Source organism: Plecotus auritus (genome assembly GCF_963455305.1).
Source record: "Plecotus auritus genome assembly, chromosome: 6".
In the NCBI taxonomy this organism is placed as follows: Eukaryota; Metazoa; Chordata; class Mammalia; order Chiroptera; family Vespertilionidae; genus Plecotus; species Plecotus auritus.
The window spans coordinates 44,787,854-44,805,656 of NC_137773.1; positions in this window are offsets into that span (position 1 = coordinate 44,787,854).

Sequence of the window (17,803 nt, forward strand, 5' to 3'; positions counted from 1 at the left end):
AGTTTAGTATCTTTAGGGATGGTCATTATTTCTTACAACTAGTTCTCTAAGAGAGATTTTGTTTCTACAATGTAGTCTGCACTGAAAGGGGAGGGTAGAGGGAGTGCACTTTCCAGGGATTTTTATTCATCCTTTTTGAGGAAGATATCCCTTGTTTGCAATAAAAAAAAAACATATACCCTCAATATATTTTAATATTTTCTAGTCTTTAAACTGTCATTGTTTTAATACATTTAAAATGAAATAATTATATCCATTAGTAATAAGTGATAAAGTACCTTATTATAAAAAGCATTTATCAGTTACTTTTCATTTATATGTTGAATATACTGTATAGGTTCATTTGGGGAAGAACAAAATTATTAAAGGGAACTCATAACAGTACAAGTAAGGAGTTTATAGTTTTTTCTTGAGTTAGCAAGAAGACCACTATCACTATTTTAGGAGCTATACCTCAGAAACCCCTTGGGAATAAATGTGGGAACAACCCTTTCTTCATCTGAATTGTCTAGTATGTCCTGACATTTTCCATTCCTTAAATCAGTTTATGAAGTTCTGTGTTTTGGTCAGATATATAACATTCCAATTGTTGCAGTTATATAACGAGTTAAATACGTCCAAAGATAATGTGTGCTTTTTATCTATTTATTCAACTTAAATTATATTTTCAAACACTCTTTAACCTTATAATGTAGTTATTTATTGACTACATTAGAATGTAATGTAGTTCTTCTACAAGAGAATGTTCTCCTAAATACAGTTTTGGGTATGTAGTATGGTTTAGTTTCATTTTAATCACTGAAATATGCAGTGCTAGACAAAAGAATTAAATATTTTTTCAAAAGGGAAAGCCACTATAGATTTTTAAAAGATACATAGCAAAATAGACTGTTTTCCTATAGTAGGCAAATAAAGACTAAGTATAAGAAATATCTAGGATGATTAATAAATATTAGTATATGTTGACTCTGGAAAAATATAAATTATTTGGTTTGAAAAACAACTCTTGATAACCTATTATGAGTATAAAAACAACTGCTCAATAATATAACAAATTTTAATTCCTTAGCAGTAATCAGAATTCTTGAGTTTTAAAATAACTAGAAACTGCACACCAAAGAATTAGACTATTGGAATATCAGATAATCTCAGTTTTAAAAGGGTAACTGGTCTCTTATTAAGAACTAAAGATTTCTTAGACTTTTTGGGGTGGCAGTTTTTAGTATGTTCATGGTTATTTCTTTGATAGAACTCTATTAAAAGTGAATTTTGGCGCTCAGTTATCAATATAATAAAATGGTAGTGTTAATGAATTTTATCCAAATTAGCACATCTTTAACTATTTTGAAAAATTATTCATATTTAAAGACAATAGATATTTGAACATAATAATCAAATTAGCTTACTTCAGTTTGTCCCAAAGTAGATATAGCCATCCCTCCTTTTTCATCAATTTAAATTGTAAACATTCCCATTAAGATTTTGTTTTTGCTGTTATTGTTAATCCTCACCCGAGGATATTTTTTCCCATTGATTTTTTAGAGAGAGTGGGAGAGAGGAGGGGGGGACAGAGAGAGAAAAAAAACAGATGTGAAAGCATCACATCAACTGGTCGCCTCAGGCACATGTCCTGACCAGGGCATGGAATCGAATCCTCAACCCTTCCATGTTCAGGCCAACACTCTAACCACGGAGCAACACCGGCCAGGACAAGATTTTGTTGTTGTTTTTTGTTTTTTCAAGATTTTGTTTTAATGGTTGGTTTTTGGTAGTCCACACAAATTAATGCTAAGGCAAGATTTACAAGTCTTAAATTACTAGAAAAATAGAGTTCATCTTTCTCCCCTTGTAGAATTTTACAACAAAAAAACTTCAGTTCTAAAGTAAATGTTATTTTGTGTTTAAACTTTGGAAGTTTTAAGTGGAATTTTATTTTGTGACATTTGATTCTGTAAAACTTAATCAGAGGCATATAACTAATTGTATTGCTCTATTAATATTTAAAATCTGATAGCATAAATTAAATAGCAACTGCTAACTTTTCAAATGATGTAGGTAGGGACACTTACAAAGTTGGATACTGATAGTGTATCCTCTTAATGTGTTTTTAACTAAGAGCGATTTAGCAAGCTAAATCTTAAAGCAGTCTGTTACTTTCAGGAGATAGACTTTTTGATCAAAAAATAAAAACAGGTTTAAAATTACCTTTTGTTTTTTATCAAGGTCTAATTTAAAGTATTATTTTAAAGTAATTCCCAGGAAGCACATAACCTTTTCTTTTATTAAGAAGTAACAAAAAATTATTGCAAATAAAAGACCCAAGACTTTTAACCAAACAAAAAAGAAACTTTAGCTATTTTACTTTCACATCTATAATTTAAAATACACTATTCTTCTATATATGAATATGTTTCCTAAGAAAGAAGCTTTGGGTTTACAATACGGCCAAATGTCTAAGTTTTTTTCCTACTAAATTCTAGGGTAATTGTTTCACATAATAAATGGGCACCTGGAATTTTTAGAATAACAAACTGCTTAGAAGAAGAGAAGAAAACCTGAATGTCTATGGCAGTGATCAGTATCCATAGGTAGTAATGGCTTTTTCCATCTGCTAGATCCCTAAGGATACCTCTAGCATATTGTTAGAGTATTAAATGAAAAGGCACGTGTATTAAAATACATTATTAATTGACTTGAACTTTCAAAGAAAAAAAACCCCACAATTGAATCCTGAACATTTGATTCAGTCTTTCAAATAGGTAAACATCCGTAACAACAGTAATTAATAGTATGATCTTTGCTCTGGAATCTCTAATTTAGTATCATGTTCTAAGTCACAGGATAATTATTAGGGAAATGAACTGATACCCAGAAACGACCCATCCTATAAAGAGATGAGTGAAAATTCAACATGTTTTAGATAGTTTGATTGCATTATGATCTGTAAACTATAAATGGAAATGGTCCTTAGTCTTTCTGTCACATTTTATTTACCTTTTCATCTAGTTCTAGACTCTTAAATAATCATTATGTATTTCAGAAGTCTATTTTTCTCTTTTATTTTGGATTATTCTTTAGACCTTTTTTAAAAATATATATTTTATTGATTTTAGAGAAGAAGGTAGAGGGAGAGATAGAAACATAAATGATGAGAGAGAATCATTGATTGGCTGCTCCCTGCACACCCCCTACTGGGGATTGAGCCTGCAACCCAGCATGTGCCCCTGTCCGGAATCAAACCTAGAACCCTTCAGTCCACAGGCTGACACTCAATCCATTGAGCCAAACCAGCCAGGACATCTTTAAACCTTTTATTTCATGAATTTTAAAACTTTAAATCATTTTTTTATTTTTCAATTACAATTGACAGTGTTATATAACTAAGTGATCATCTTTTTTTTTTTTAAATATATTTTATTGATATTTTTACAGAGAGGAAGGGAGAGGGATAGAAAGCCAGAAACATCGATGAGAGAGAAACATCGATTAGCTGCCTCCTGCACACCCCCCACTGGGGATGCGCCCGCAGCCAAGGTACATGCCCCTGACCGGAATCGAACCCAGGACCCTTGAGTCCGCAGGCCGACGCTCTATCCACTGAGCCAAACCGGTTTCGGCCTAAGTGATCATCTTGATAAATCTAGTTCCCATCTGACACCATGCATAGTTATTAGAATACTAGAAGCCTGATGCATGAAGATTCGTGCTAGAATGGGCCTTCCTTTCCCTGGCTGCCGGCACCGCCTTTCCACTCCGGCCCAGCCCCTTTCCACTCAGGCCTGGAGCTGCCTCTTTCTGCTCCGGCCCTGTCTTCCCATGCTGCCCAGAGGCCCTGAGAGACCGGGGGTGGGGTGGAACGCCTGTGTCGTCGCCATGGTGATGATGCAAGTGTCCCGCCCGCCCTGGTCACTCACGACTTTGTATGCAAATTAACTTCCATATTTGTTTGGTTAATTTGCATATCACTCCTGATTGGCTGGTGGACGTAGCAGAGGTAGGATCAATGTACATGTTAGTCTATTATTAGGTAAGATTATTGACTGTATTTCCTGTGCTGTATTTTACATCCCCATGGATATTCTGTAACAATCAATTTGTATTTCTTAATCCCTTCACCTTTTTCACCCAACTCCCCCTCCCATCTGGCAGCCATTGAAATGTTTTCTGTATCTTTGAGTCTGTTTCTGTTCTGCTTTTGTTTATTAAGATGAAAGATATATATTTATTGTCATTTTATTGTTCATATTTTTAATTTTTTCTTCTTCTTCTTAAAGAAGACCCTTTAACATTTCATGTAATACTGGTTTGGTGGTGATTAACTCAGCTTTTCCTTGTCTGTGAAGCTCTTTATGTCTTTCAATTCTAAAGGATTGCTTTGCTGGGTAATCTTAATTGTAGGTCCTTGCTAGTCATCACTTTGAATATTTCTTGCCACTGCCTTCTGGCCTGCAAAGTTTCTTTTGCGAAGTCAACTGACAGTTTTATGGGCACTCCCTTGTAGATAACTGCTTTTCTCTTGCTGCTTTTAAGATTCTCTTTGTCTTTAACCTTTGGCATTTTAATTATGATGTGTCTTGGTGTGGGCTCTTGTTTGGGACTCTCTGTGCTTCCTGGACTTGTATGTCTATTTCCTTCACCAGGTTAGGAAAGTTTTCTGTCACTATTTTTTCAAATAGGTTTTCAATTTCTTGCTCCCTCTCTCTCTTCTCCTTCTGGCACTCCCATGATTCAAATGTTGGTAAGTTTGAAGTTGTTCCAGAGACTCCTTACACTTTCTTCTTCTTTTTAATTCTTTTTTCTTTTTGCTGTTCTGATTGGGATTTTGCTTCCTTATTTCTAAGTTGCTGATTTGATTCTCGGCTTTTTCTCTTCTGTTGAATCCCTGTAAATTAGCTTTATTTCAGTTGGTGTTTCCTTTATTTCTGATTGGTTCTCTTTTTGTTTGTTTGTTTCCATGTCTGTTTTTATGCTGTTGAAGTTCTAAGTTCAACTACTCTTCCTCTAAGTTAATTGGACATCTTATAACCAGTGTTTTGAAAGCTATATCTAGTAGATTGTCTCCATTTTATTTAGTTCTTTCTCTGGAGTTTTGTTACGTTCTTTCATTTGGTATGTGTTTCTTTGTCTCCTCATTTTGGCAACCTCTCTGTGTTTGTTTCTGTGTATTAGGTAGAGCTGCTATGTCTCATGGGCTCAGTAGAGTGGCCTAATATAGTATATATCCTGTAAGGTCCAGTGGCACAGCCTCCCAGATCACCCAAGATTGGGCACTTCAGGTGTTCTCTCCCATCCCTGTGTGGGCTGTATACACCCTCCTGTGGTAGCTGAACTTTGACTGTTGGCACATGAGTAAGGAGGGATTTACACCCAGACTGATGATTTGCAAAGACTATCTATGACCAACAACCACTGTGGAGGATCAGCTGTGCAGGGACCCACCCCCCAGAGCAGCACTTACTTCAGCGGGGATCTGGTGCCCACTAAGTCCTCCCCTTGAGTGTGTCACTGTGAAGGTAGTTGGCTGGTACTTCGATATGGTCTGAAGCTTTCCACTGGGTGTGCTGTCTCTGCTGTCTCCCAGTCGGTGCAGGCTAAGGCCAGCTATCACCTGTGTTCTTCCCAGGGCCACCCAGCTTGAGCTAAAAAGCCATCTGCAGATGGCTACTACTTGTGCTGGGGTTGGAGGTGCCCAGGAGAGGCCAAGCTGCAAACCACTATTGCTTTGAGGGGCCTGGGGCCACTTAGCAAAATTTAGGAGGCGCACTAAGGCCAAATGCTGCTTGCTTGAGAGATTTTAGAAAAGTCTGAAGTGTGAGCCAGGAAAAGCCACTAAAAACAGTGTGGGTGGGTCAGCAAGTTTGGTGGGGTGGAGTCTCAGGGAATAACCAAGGTGGGGAAACTGTGTGAACTGGGTTGATAAAGACTAGCTGTGACACTCGCCTGCCAGCTCTGTGGGGGGAGGGTTCATCATATGAACAGTGGCCTGTGCCAGCACATTTGCCTGGGAGAAAGCTGCCCCAATTCTCACCCTGATGCTAGACAATTCAGTTCCACCCCATATGTCCCTAGTGCCTTTCTAGCCGCTATCCCAGTGCTAGAGCTCAGATGAAGTGAGTCAGAGCAGGTCTATGTGCAAGCCCTTTAAGAGGACCTACCTGGGACTCAACAGCCCTGTGTCTCCCTCAACCACAATCCCCACTGATTTTTACAGCCAGAAGTTGTTGGGATTCCTCTTCCCAGACTGGAACCCTGGGCTTGGGGGCCTGGTATGGAGACTGGGTCCCATCATGCCTCAGAGAGGACCTCTACAGTGGAGATACCCTCCTCAAAATCCAGCACATGTGGGTGTGTAACCAACTTATTCTGCATATCTGCCCCTCCTACCAATCTCAGTGTAGCTTCTTCTTTAAATCCATGAATGTAGGACTTCTGTTCAGCTAGATTTTAGGCGGTTCTGAATGATGGTGGCTCTCTAGTTTAGTTGTAATTTTGATGTGGTTGTGGGAGGATGTGAGTACCATGTTTACCTACACCTCCATCTTTACTAGAAGTCTCTATTTCATGGATTTTTAAAGAAGTTTTACGGCTGTCATAGCACTTTAATAGCTAATTTTATTATCTTTGTCTCCTTTTTATTTCAATACCAAATCTTACTGTTAAGAATTTTATCTTAAATTCATGCTGGAAAAGCCATGTTATAAATTTCTATATATAATACCTTTAAAATTTAATAGTGGCTTGGTCAAGTATATTTTTTACATCTGACCTTAGAATATTTTTAAGCGGTTCTAGACCAAACGAGATCTATTTTATGAGTATTAAGCAACCAACATCCCTCATTTTTAATTCAAATATCAATGTGACAAAATAACAAGGGTCAGAAATTAAAAATGCTTGTTAAAGATTAGACATCATCATTTATTTGCTGCTTTATGATTATATACATGTGTTGGTACATCTCCTTGTTTTTGAATTTCCTAAATTTCTTGGTTCCAAGAACTTGAGTTAAAATGATCTTGAAATCATATGGACCCACCCAGAGTGTAGATGTTAAAAATGTAATTAGAGGTGGAAATCTAGGTTATGGAAGCTTTAAAGTGTTGTGATTTTTTTTCCCCTGAAACAAGCGTTTATGGCTTAGTCTTAGAAAGACACTCACATTAAAAGCGATTACCTTTTATATTTAGTAGGATGAAGCCATTGTTATTTAATACCAGTTTATAGAAGCAATATTTAATGAAGTTACCAAATTGTTTAGTATTAACAATATGGCATCCAAGTCATTTTTTCCTCTCCAACCACTATTAAAATAATTTATGTACACAGTGACTCTGACTCTAGTCATTAACGTAAAATAACTTCAGGCAATTTAGTTGCTACTAGCTTATAACTTTTTTAAAGAAAAGTACCACATTTGATTTCACAGTTTCTCTTTTTTTTTCAATACAAAGAGTGACCAGTGCAATGCAGAAAATCAATCAAGTGTGATATGTCTATAAAAATTATTAACTGAGTTGTGCATGTAACAGACAATAGCTTTAATGAGCGGACATAAGAATGGTTTATGATTTTATGTTGGTAACATTCTAGGAATATGTACTTGGCATACAATCTTGATTCACAAACATCCATAAAAAGGCTTACTACGGCAGTATCAAAGTATATCAACATTTTCTATGTATGTAATGTGCATCTTCATTCTAGTGATCAAACAAATGACAATTGATAATAAATGCAATTCATTTTGGATGTCAGTGCACATTGTCAAGAAGATATGTAATTAAAATAAATATATATCTACTTATTCCTTTAACCATGAGTTTTGCACATCTGAGGTTTAATTTTCACATACTGAATTTCACTGACCTGCTGGTGGTTTGTGGACAGGTCATCAGAGTCACAGAAATTTGCTTGGCAATAATGGTTTTTGAGTAAATTGGCAAATTTTTTCAAAATCAGATGTTACTGATTCTGAAAACTAAAATAAGGTTAACTCTTAATGCAGGACTTAGCGGCACCAACCCCCTGGTGTATTTGAAAATCCACATATACCTAACTTTTGACTCCCCCAAAACTCAATTGCAATTGTCCCTCTGTATTCACAGATTGGTTCCAGGACCCCCTCTGAATACCAAAATCCACAGATGCTCAATTGCGGTAGAACAATGCATACAGTTGGCTCTCAGTTTTTGAGGATTCCCAACCGGAATGGACAGTACTGGTTTTGATCCCTGGTTGATTGAATATGAGGGTGCAAAACCCAGGGACAGAGGGCATAGTGTATATATATACTGGGGGGAAAAATCCATGTTTTTCAAGGGTCAACTGTAGTAGCTCATTTTGGAATTGTCAGAGTTTTATATTAGTTTTATATTAGAAGAGACCTAGAAATAAATGAATTTGAAGTCTAGAAATTTTCAATAGGCAAAGAGAGGAGCTCTCTTACCCCAGAGTCTCATAACAGCTCCTCTGTTTGAGAATCGCTATTCCTGAAAAAAATGTATCAACTTAGCATTTGTGCCACTGTTTTTGCAGCAAGGGTTCAGGAATCTGGAGAAGGGCTATGCATAAATGAATAGAGACTAGACTAGAAATATAAATTTGGAAGGCATTTGGGGGAACCAGGCGGAAACTTAGTTCTAGTGACTAAGCTCCCCGAATGTCCGGACCCACGGCTTTTTATTCACACATTGTGCCCTTTAGCAAAGCAGATATACATATTAAAGGTAAGGTTTGGTAAACAATAAAGGATTATCAGGTTAGGGGAACTGCCGTCAGCTGTTTGGCAGCAGGTAATAATGTGCAGATCTTCAGCCCTGCTGAAGATGTCCATCAGCCTTCTGATGAACTTCTCACATTTATGATGCTAACTACTGTCCTTAGCCTCCAGCAATGTTGAGATAAGAAAATGATTGAGGACCCATGGTCTAGATAAGAGCATTTGGTCCTTAATCTTATAGGGGTTGAACAATGCATGAAAACTTGAAGGATAATGGACCCTCAATCCAGAAAAATGTTTAAATCCCTATGCATGTTAAACTTTCCAATGACATGCAATTCAATACTTCTAAAGTGAAGAAGGTTGACCCTGGCCAGGCAGCTCAGATGGTTAGGGTGTCAACCTGATAGGCCAAGGTTGTAGGTTTGATCCCTGGTCAGGGCACATACAAGAATCAATCAATGACTACATAAGTGGAACAACAAATCGATGTTTCTCTCTAAAATATTTTTTTTTAAAGCTGAACTATTGGCAATTCATTCTTAGTCATCGTATCCTAGGACTTCGCATTTTTTTAAAACCTCAGTCCCTAATAATTAAATAGGAAAGAAATTATAACCTTCCAGAGGTGAAGAAAGAATGTCTGTTGATTGTAAGGTGAAAATAATAGGGGGATATTGGGATAAACAGTGAGCTTTATAAGACAATAGAGCAATTCACCAGGAAGATAATAATTCTGAAACAACAGCTTCTAAATATATAAAGCTTAACAGTTACAAGAGAAGTTTAGGTCCACAATGATAACTGATAGCAGGAAATCCTATATAATAAAATCCTAATATGCAAATCAACTGAACAGTGGAACAACTGGTTGCTACAACACACACAGTCACTATGACATGCACTGGGGGCAGACACTCAACACAGGAGCTGACCCCTGGTGGTCAGTGCATTCCCACAGGGTGAGCACCGCTCAGCCAGACACTGGGCTCATGGCTGGCGAGTGCAGCAGCGATGGCAGGAGCCTCTCCTGCCTCCTCAGCAGTGCTAAGGACCCCTTTATATTAGTTTTATATTAGAAGAGACCTAGCTTAGACCCACTGAGTGCAGGCCTAAGCCGGGAGTCGGACATCTCCCGAGGGGTCCCAGACTGTGAGAGGGCGCAGGCCAGGCTGAGGGACCCCCACCCACCTCCAGTACATGAATGTCATGCACCAGACCTCTAGTAAATATATAAAAGAATGAATATAATTTTAAAAGCTAGCTCTAATAGACACAAAACTGTTTAGTTAGGTAAAACTTTTTTTTTTTTACTTTTTAAAATATACACGGAATATTTATAAAAACTGATATATCATAGACCACAAAGCAAATCTCAATAACAAATATTCATACAGATTTTTAGACAACAGTGCAATAAGATTAGATGTCACCTATCAAAGTAGCCCCAACGAAATTTTCTTATGCCCATATGCTTGAATTGACCAAATTAACTTCCAGAAATGTCAAATCATGCTAAAAATTAGAAAATTTGACTACTAATGGAGTAAACTTATTTTAAATTGCAACTGCACACCCTTAAATCTCAATCCCTTTTAGATCTGTTTTCTGATTGCAATTCACAAGAATGCACATAAGTGCTTAACAATCTTTAATTTAAAAAAACAATTTTAGAGAAACCAAGATGGCAGCATAGATAACCACCTAAACTGCTGCCTCGCACAACAATATCAAAACTACAACTAAAAGACAAAACGGACACCATCCAAAACCACAGGAAAGCTGGCTGAGTGGAAATTCTATAACTAGAAGAGGAAAGCACATTGAGGCTCAGAGGAGCTGCAAAAGGCTGAGGTACGGAGACTCGCATGTGGAGAGGACGGGCGGCTGTGTGCATGGGCGGCTGAGTGCGCGGCTGGCTTTCTAAAGTGGGAGGGAGAAGGAAGCACCCAACTGCACTGAACTCCAGTCCCGGGCAAGACGCTGTGAAACCAGACTCATTCAGGGGGAATCTGGACTGTCAGGAAAAGAGAAAGCACACTGAGTCTCGGGAGCTGCAGAAGGGAGAGGTCCGGAGGCACATGTGCATAGAGAGGACTGACTGCTGAATGCACGGGAGGCTGAGTGCGCGGCTGGCTTTCTAAAGCAGGAGGGAGATGGAAGCTCCCGACTGTGCTGAACTCCAGTTCTGGGCAAGTTTCTGGGAACCCCGACTCATTCGGAAAGAAACTGGACTGTCTGGCAGAGGGCGAAACTCAAGGGCGGCTTTCTCTCAGAGGTGCTTGCAGCGATTACCAAGGGACGCTGAGACCCAGGAGCCTCAATAGGGCAGGGCTGATGGGAAACCAAGGCTGTCTGCTCCTCCCTGAAACTCCGCCCCATCCAAGCTGAGCACAGAGGCTTTTGCAATTTTGCAAGTCTTGTCTCATAAGGCTGTCTCCAGCACAGAAGTTCTCCCAGCGTAGACACAGCTGATCCTCACAGCCAATTGGCCTGGAGGTCAATTCCTCCCAGTGACTTAACTACAACAAGGCTGAGCACAGTCCACAAAGGGGTGCACCAAGAGTGTCCACCTCAGGTAACTGGGGAGGCTGAGCCACTGTGCCCTAGAGGACACCTACCACACAAAGTTACTCTACCAACTCAGGGAAGCAGCGAAAATGCGGAGACAAAGAAACAGATCACAAATGAAAGAAATGGAGGAAAACAAATGACTGGATATAGAGTTCAAAACCACGGTTATAAGGTTTTCCAAGAATTTCCTAGAAAAGGCCGATAAATTTAGCGAGACCCTCGAGGATATGAAAAGGACCAACTAGAAATTAAACATACACTGACTGAAATAAAAAATATTATACAGAGACCTGACAGCAGACTAGAGAACCGCAAGAATCAAGTCAAAATTTGAAATACAAAGAAGCAAAAAACACTCAGCCGGTAAAGCAAAAAGAAAAAAGAATCCAAAAATTTGAAGATAGTTAAGGAGCCTCTGGGACAACCTCAAGCGTACCAACATCCGAATTATAGGGGTGCCAGAAGAAGAGAGAGAGCAAGATACTGAAAACCTATTTGAAGAAATAATGACAGAAAACTTCCCCCACCTGGTGAAAGAAATAGACTTACAAGTCCAGGAAGCACACAGAAACCCAAACAAAAGGAATCCAAAGAGGACCACACCAAGACACATCATAATTAAATGCCAAAAGCAAAAGACGAAGAGAGAATATTAAAAGCAGCAAGAGAAAAACAGTTAATTACCTACAAGGGAGCACCCATACGATTGTCAGCTGATTTCTCAACAGAAACTATGCAGGCCAGAAGGGAGTGGCAAGAAATATTCAAAGTGATGAATAGCAAGAACCTTCAACCAATATTACTCTACCCAGCAAAGCTATCATTCAGAACTGAAGGTCAGATAAAGAGCTTCACAGATAAGAAAAAGCTAAAGTAGTTCATCACCACCAAACCAGTATTATATGAAATGCTGAAAGGTATTCTTTAAGAAGAGGAAGAAGAAAAAAGTAAAGAGGAAAATTATGAACAACAAATACATATCTATCAACAAGTGAACCTAAAAATCAAGTGAATAAAAAATCTGAGGAACAGAATAAACTGGTGAATATAATAGAATCAGGGGCATAGAAAGGGAGTGGACTGACAATTCTCAGGGAGAAGGGTGTGGGAGGTGCGGGAAGAGACTGGACAAAAATCGTACACCTATGGATGAGGACAGTGGAGGCGGGTAAGGGCAGAGGGTGGGGTGGGAACTGGGTGGAGGGGAGCTATGGAGGGGAAAAGGAGGAACAATTGTAATAATCTGAACAATAAAGATTTATTAAATTTAAAAAAAAGATAAAGGTTTTAAAACTTGGTAATGTGCAACTGAGGAACTATTTTAGAAGTTTATATACTTTATTAGATATACTTAAAATGAAGGTTACAGATTAAATGACCTAATCATCCCAGTAAACAGAAAGACAACAGCAAAATAAACACAAAGAAACTGGAAGGATCCAGCCAGTGTGGCTCAGTGGTTGAGCATTGACCTACAAACCAGAAGGTTACTATTTGATTCCTGGTCAGGGCATGTATCCAGGTTGTGGGCTCTATCCCCAGTAGCGGGCATGCAGGAGGCAGCTGATCAGTGATTCTTTTTTTTTTTTTTAATATATTTTATTGATTTCTTACAGAGAGGAAAGGGAGAGGATAGATAGTTAGAAACATCGATGAGAGAGAAACATCGATCAGCTGCCTCCTGCACACCTCCCACTGGGGATGTGCCTGCAACCCAGGTACATGCCCTTAACCGGAATCGAACCCGGGATCCTTCAGTCCGCAGGCCGACGCTCTTATCCACTGAGCCAAACCAGTCAGGGCAAGTGATTCTTATCATTGATGTTTCTCTCTCTCCCCCTTCCCTCCTCTCTGAAATCAATAAAAATACATTTTAAAAATGGAAGAAGAAAAAGAGCATAAATTAATAGCAAATGAAAGAATCAACAAAATCAAACCCCTATCTGAAAATATTTTTCAAAAACATGCCTCTAGCCCTAGCCAGTTTGCTTCAGTGGATAGAGCATTAGCCTGGGGACTGAGGGGTCCTGGGTTGATTCCGGTGCAAGGCACATGCGTGGGTTGTGGGCTCCATCCCCAGTAGGGGGCGTGCAGGAGGTAGCCGATCAATGATTCTCATCACTGATGTTTCCATCTCTCTCTCTCCCTTCCTCTTTGAAATCAATAAAAATATATTTTTTAAAAATCACCATATCCTCTAATATTAAAAACACACACACAGAAAGATGCCTCTAAGTAGTTGATCAAGGAAAATAAATACATAAGCACTAAACTGATTTTGAGTTTTCAAATATCCATAAAAAATACAAGTCCAGATAGTTTTTCATATATGCTAGGAATAAACTAAATCCTTCCTAACTTTAATGTTTTGGATATTAGGGGGGAAAAATACATTTCCTAGTGCCTTTTATAAAGCCCATTTCACAGTATACTTTTTTTGTTAATTCTCACCTGAGGATATATTTTTATTGATTTTAGAGAAGGGAGAAACATCGATGTGAGAGAGAAACCTCAGTTGGTTGTCTCCTGTGCATGCCCTGATGGGACTGAATCCTGAACCTATGTATGTGCCCTGACAGGGAATCAAATCAGCAATCTTTTGGTGTATGGGACAACTCTCCAACCAACAAGCCAGGGCCATAGCATATTCTTGATACCATACCAGGGAAGAATATTATGAGGAATACAATTACTTTTTCAAACTCACTCATGAACATAAATGCAGCAAATTACAAATTTTATAAATCCTAGCAAACTGAATTCTTAAATATATTAAAAATATACTACCAAATTAATTTTATCCCAAGCATGCAAAAGTGAATTAGTGGTAGAAAATGTCATTCCCCACATTAACAGATTAAGGGAGGAAAAAATACATGATTATCTTAACAGATGTTGAAAAACTATTTTCTCATTATTTTAAAAAAGTAATCTTGCCAGGCGAGTGTTGCTCAGTGGTTGAGCATTGACTCATGAACCAAGAGGTCACCAGTTTGATTCCTGGTCAGGGTACATGCCCAGCTTGCAGGCTCGATCCCCAGTAGGGGCGTGCAGGAGGCAGCTGATCAATGTTTCTCATCGATGTTTCTCTCTCTCTATCCTTCCCCTTCTCTCTAAAATCAAACATTTTAAGAAATAATAATCTTACACTACTCCTTAGTCCAAGCCACCATCATCTCTCACCTACATTATTGCATTAGTGTATATATTAACTGGTCTTCCTGACATCTATACTCAACACAGGACTCAAATTGATCCTTTTAACAGTTGCATCAGACCTAGCCAGTTTGGTTCAGTGGATAGAGCATCGGCCCATGGACCAAAGAATCCCGGGTTTGATTCTAGTCAAGGGCACATACCTGGATTGCAGGCCCCAGTTGGGGAGGTAACCAACTGATGTGCTTTTCTCACATAGATGTTTCTCTGTGTCTCCCCCTTTCCTTCCCCTCTCTCTTAAAATCAATAAAAACATATCCTTGGGTAAGATTTAAAAATAAAGTTACCTTCCAAAACAGAAAGCACTAGGACCAGATGGGTTCACTGACGAATTCCACCAAATATTTAAGAAATTATACCAATTCTCCACAACTTCCTTCAGAAAACAGAAGCAGCCAGATGCAAGAGATGCATAAGGCAAGATAGGAGGAAAGGGTTGCAGCTTCCATGCCTTCTCCAGGCATTCCACTCTCCCCAAAGGTCACATGTTCACCAACCCAGAAGCTCTCTGAACCCCATTCTTCTGGGCTTTTATGGAGACTTCATTACATAGGTATGATTCATTAAATCATTAGCCATTGTTAATTGATTCAACCTCCAACCCCTCTCCTCTCCCAGGAGTTCTGGGGGTAGGAGTAAAAGTTCCAACCTCAAATCATATGGCAATCAACCCCCATTCTTAGGTGTGTTCCAAAACTATCCTTATAGACAGACACCTTCAAGCTAAGTGATGAGAACTTAGGATACTCAAATGGTCTTGGGAGCTGTGAGCCAGGAACTATGGATGAAGACCAAATATATATAAGAAATTTGAATATATTTTGGTCATCTGAATGATCAAATATATATTTCTTATAAATTAGAATAGCAAAGTCCAGCCCCTGGTCTTCAAACACAGATCCCCTACAGCAAAATAATCACATAAGTTAAAAGATACTGGCACATTAGTAGAATCTCATTCATCTTTAATAACTATCTAGTACATCTTATGAAAATTTCTCCCAGGACGAGGCCTCTCAGTTTTGAAGGCTTTCATTTGATCTTGTAGGGTTCCCAAAGTAGGAGTGGTCTCAGCAATATGTGGCTTTCAGGCATCTAGAAATATGTTGTATAAATGAGTATAACTGAGCTAAGAAACAAGTCTCTTTCAACGTGTTAATACTGGCTTTTCCTTATTACATAACCTATGTTTTCATTTCCTTACCCTCAGCTACTATTCCCCTTCTCTCCAAATGTTTCCACCTTTGGAAGGGACGTTAGGTTTGGCCACTGTGGTTGAGATTGCAGGTAGCAATGCTAATCTAGCAGTTCTTCCCCTCAGTCCATTCTTCACATAGGATAAGGTTACATAGATGCAGAACTAGTGAGCTATATGACTGACAATCTGCACACCTAATATGAATGGAATAAAGGATAAATACTCCCCCCTCCACAATGACAGTGAATTATAGGTATTCCTGAAAAGTGAATAGCAAAAGCAAATCTAATTGAAAGATTGGACTCTGGAACCAACTGCTCAAGTATCATATAACCTTTCAGGAATGATTTCAGAAATGAAGGGGAAAAGTTGATTTTTCACTGAACGGATATTTTGGAGGGTTTTTTTTGTTTGTTTGTTTTTTACAGCTTGTAGGCAATTGTTGGGTAAACAATGTTTAGAAACAGAGTATCAGCCCTGGATGGTGTGGCTCAGTTGGTTGGAGCCTTGTCCCACACATTAAAAGGTGGTGGGTTCGCCAAAACCGGTTTGGCTCAGTGGATAGAGCGTCGGCCTGCGGAGTGAAAGATCCCGGGTTCGATTCCGGTCAAGGGCATGTACCTTGGTTGCGGGCACATCCTCAGTGGGAGGTGTGCAGGAGGCAGCTGATTTCTCTCTAATCGATGTTTCTAGCTCTCTATCCCTCTCCCTTCCTCTCTGTGAAATATCAATAAAATATATTTAAAAAAAAAAATTTAAAAGGTGGTGGGTTCGATTCCCAGTCAAGGCACATACCCAGGTTGCGGATTTTTAAAATATATATTTTTTATTGATTTTTTAGAGAGGAAGGGAGAGGGATAGAGAGTTAAAAACATCGATGAGACAGAAACATCCATCAATCAGCTGCCTCCTGCACACCCCCTACTGAAGATGTGCCCGCAACCAAGGTACATGCTCTTGACAGGAATCGAACCTGGGACCCTACAGTCAGTGGCCTACACTCTATCCACAAAGCCAAACTGGTTAGGGTCAGGTTGCAGATTTGATGCCCTAGCAACGCAGTCGGCAAACTGCGGCTCGCGAGCCACATGCGGCTCTTTGGCCCCTTTAGTGTGGCTCTTCCACAAAATACCATGGCCTGGGCAAGTCTATTTTGAAGAAGTGGCGTCAGAAGAAGTTTAAAGTTTAAAAAATTTGTCTCTCGCCAAAACCGGTTTGACTCAGTGGATAGAGTGTCAGCCTGCGGACTGAAGGGTCCCAGGTTTGATTCCGGTCAAGGGCATGTACCTTGGTTGCGGGCACGTCCCCAGTAGGGAGTGTGCAGGAGGCAGCTGATCGATGTTTCTCTCTCATAGATGTTTCTAACTCTCTATCCCTCTCCCTTCCTCTCTGTAAAAAATCAATAAAATATATTTAAAAAAATTGGCTCTCAAAAGAAATTTCAATCGTTGTACTGTTGATATTTAGCTCTGTTGACTAATGAGTTTGTCGACCACTGCCCTAGCATGTACACTGTTTTTCTCTCATATCGATTTATCTCTCTCTCACCTTTCCTCTCTCTAAAATCAAATTTTTTAAAAGTGGATCAGCCTGCCTTTTGATCAATACATCATTACATGTGTAACAGTTCAAGTTGTTATACAAATGAATTATTATACTTAAGAGGAATTTACCAAAATAAAGGATAGAGTTCGTTTTCTTAAAGCACAGAAAACATTCATTACAGTTATGAAAACTATGAAGTAAACATAGAGATATAAAGGGCGTTTAAGCCAGGTAATGTTTTTCCTTCCCACGTGCTTTCCTGTCAAGTTTAGCCTCCTGCACACCACACACTGGGGATGGAGCCTGCTACTGGAATCCGAATCGCAAGGTGACCTCCTGGTTCATAGGTCTACCCTCAACCACTGAGCCACGCCGACATGGCAACATTCGCAATTTTTAGTTTTAAGCCCCTTACAGACTTGGAAGTAGTTTTCAGACCCTCCGGCGAGTAACGGACAGGTGGAAATGTCTCAAAGATTAGGCTAGCTTTTCCATGGTTCATGCATGGTCTCCCCAGAGCAGGAATGCCAACACTTCACGCACCAGCGGCC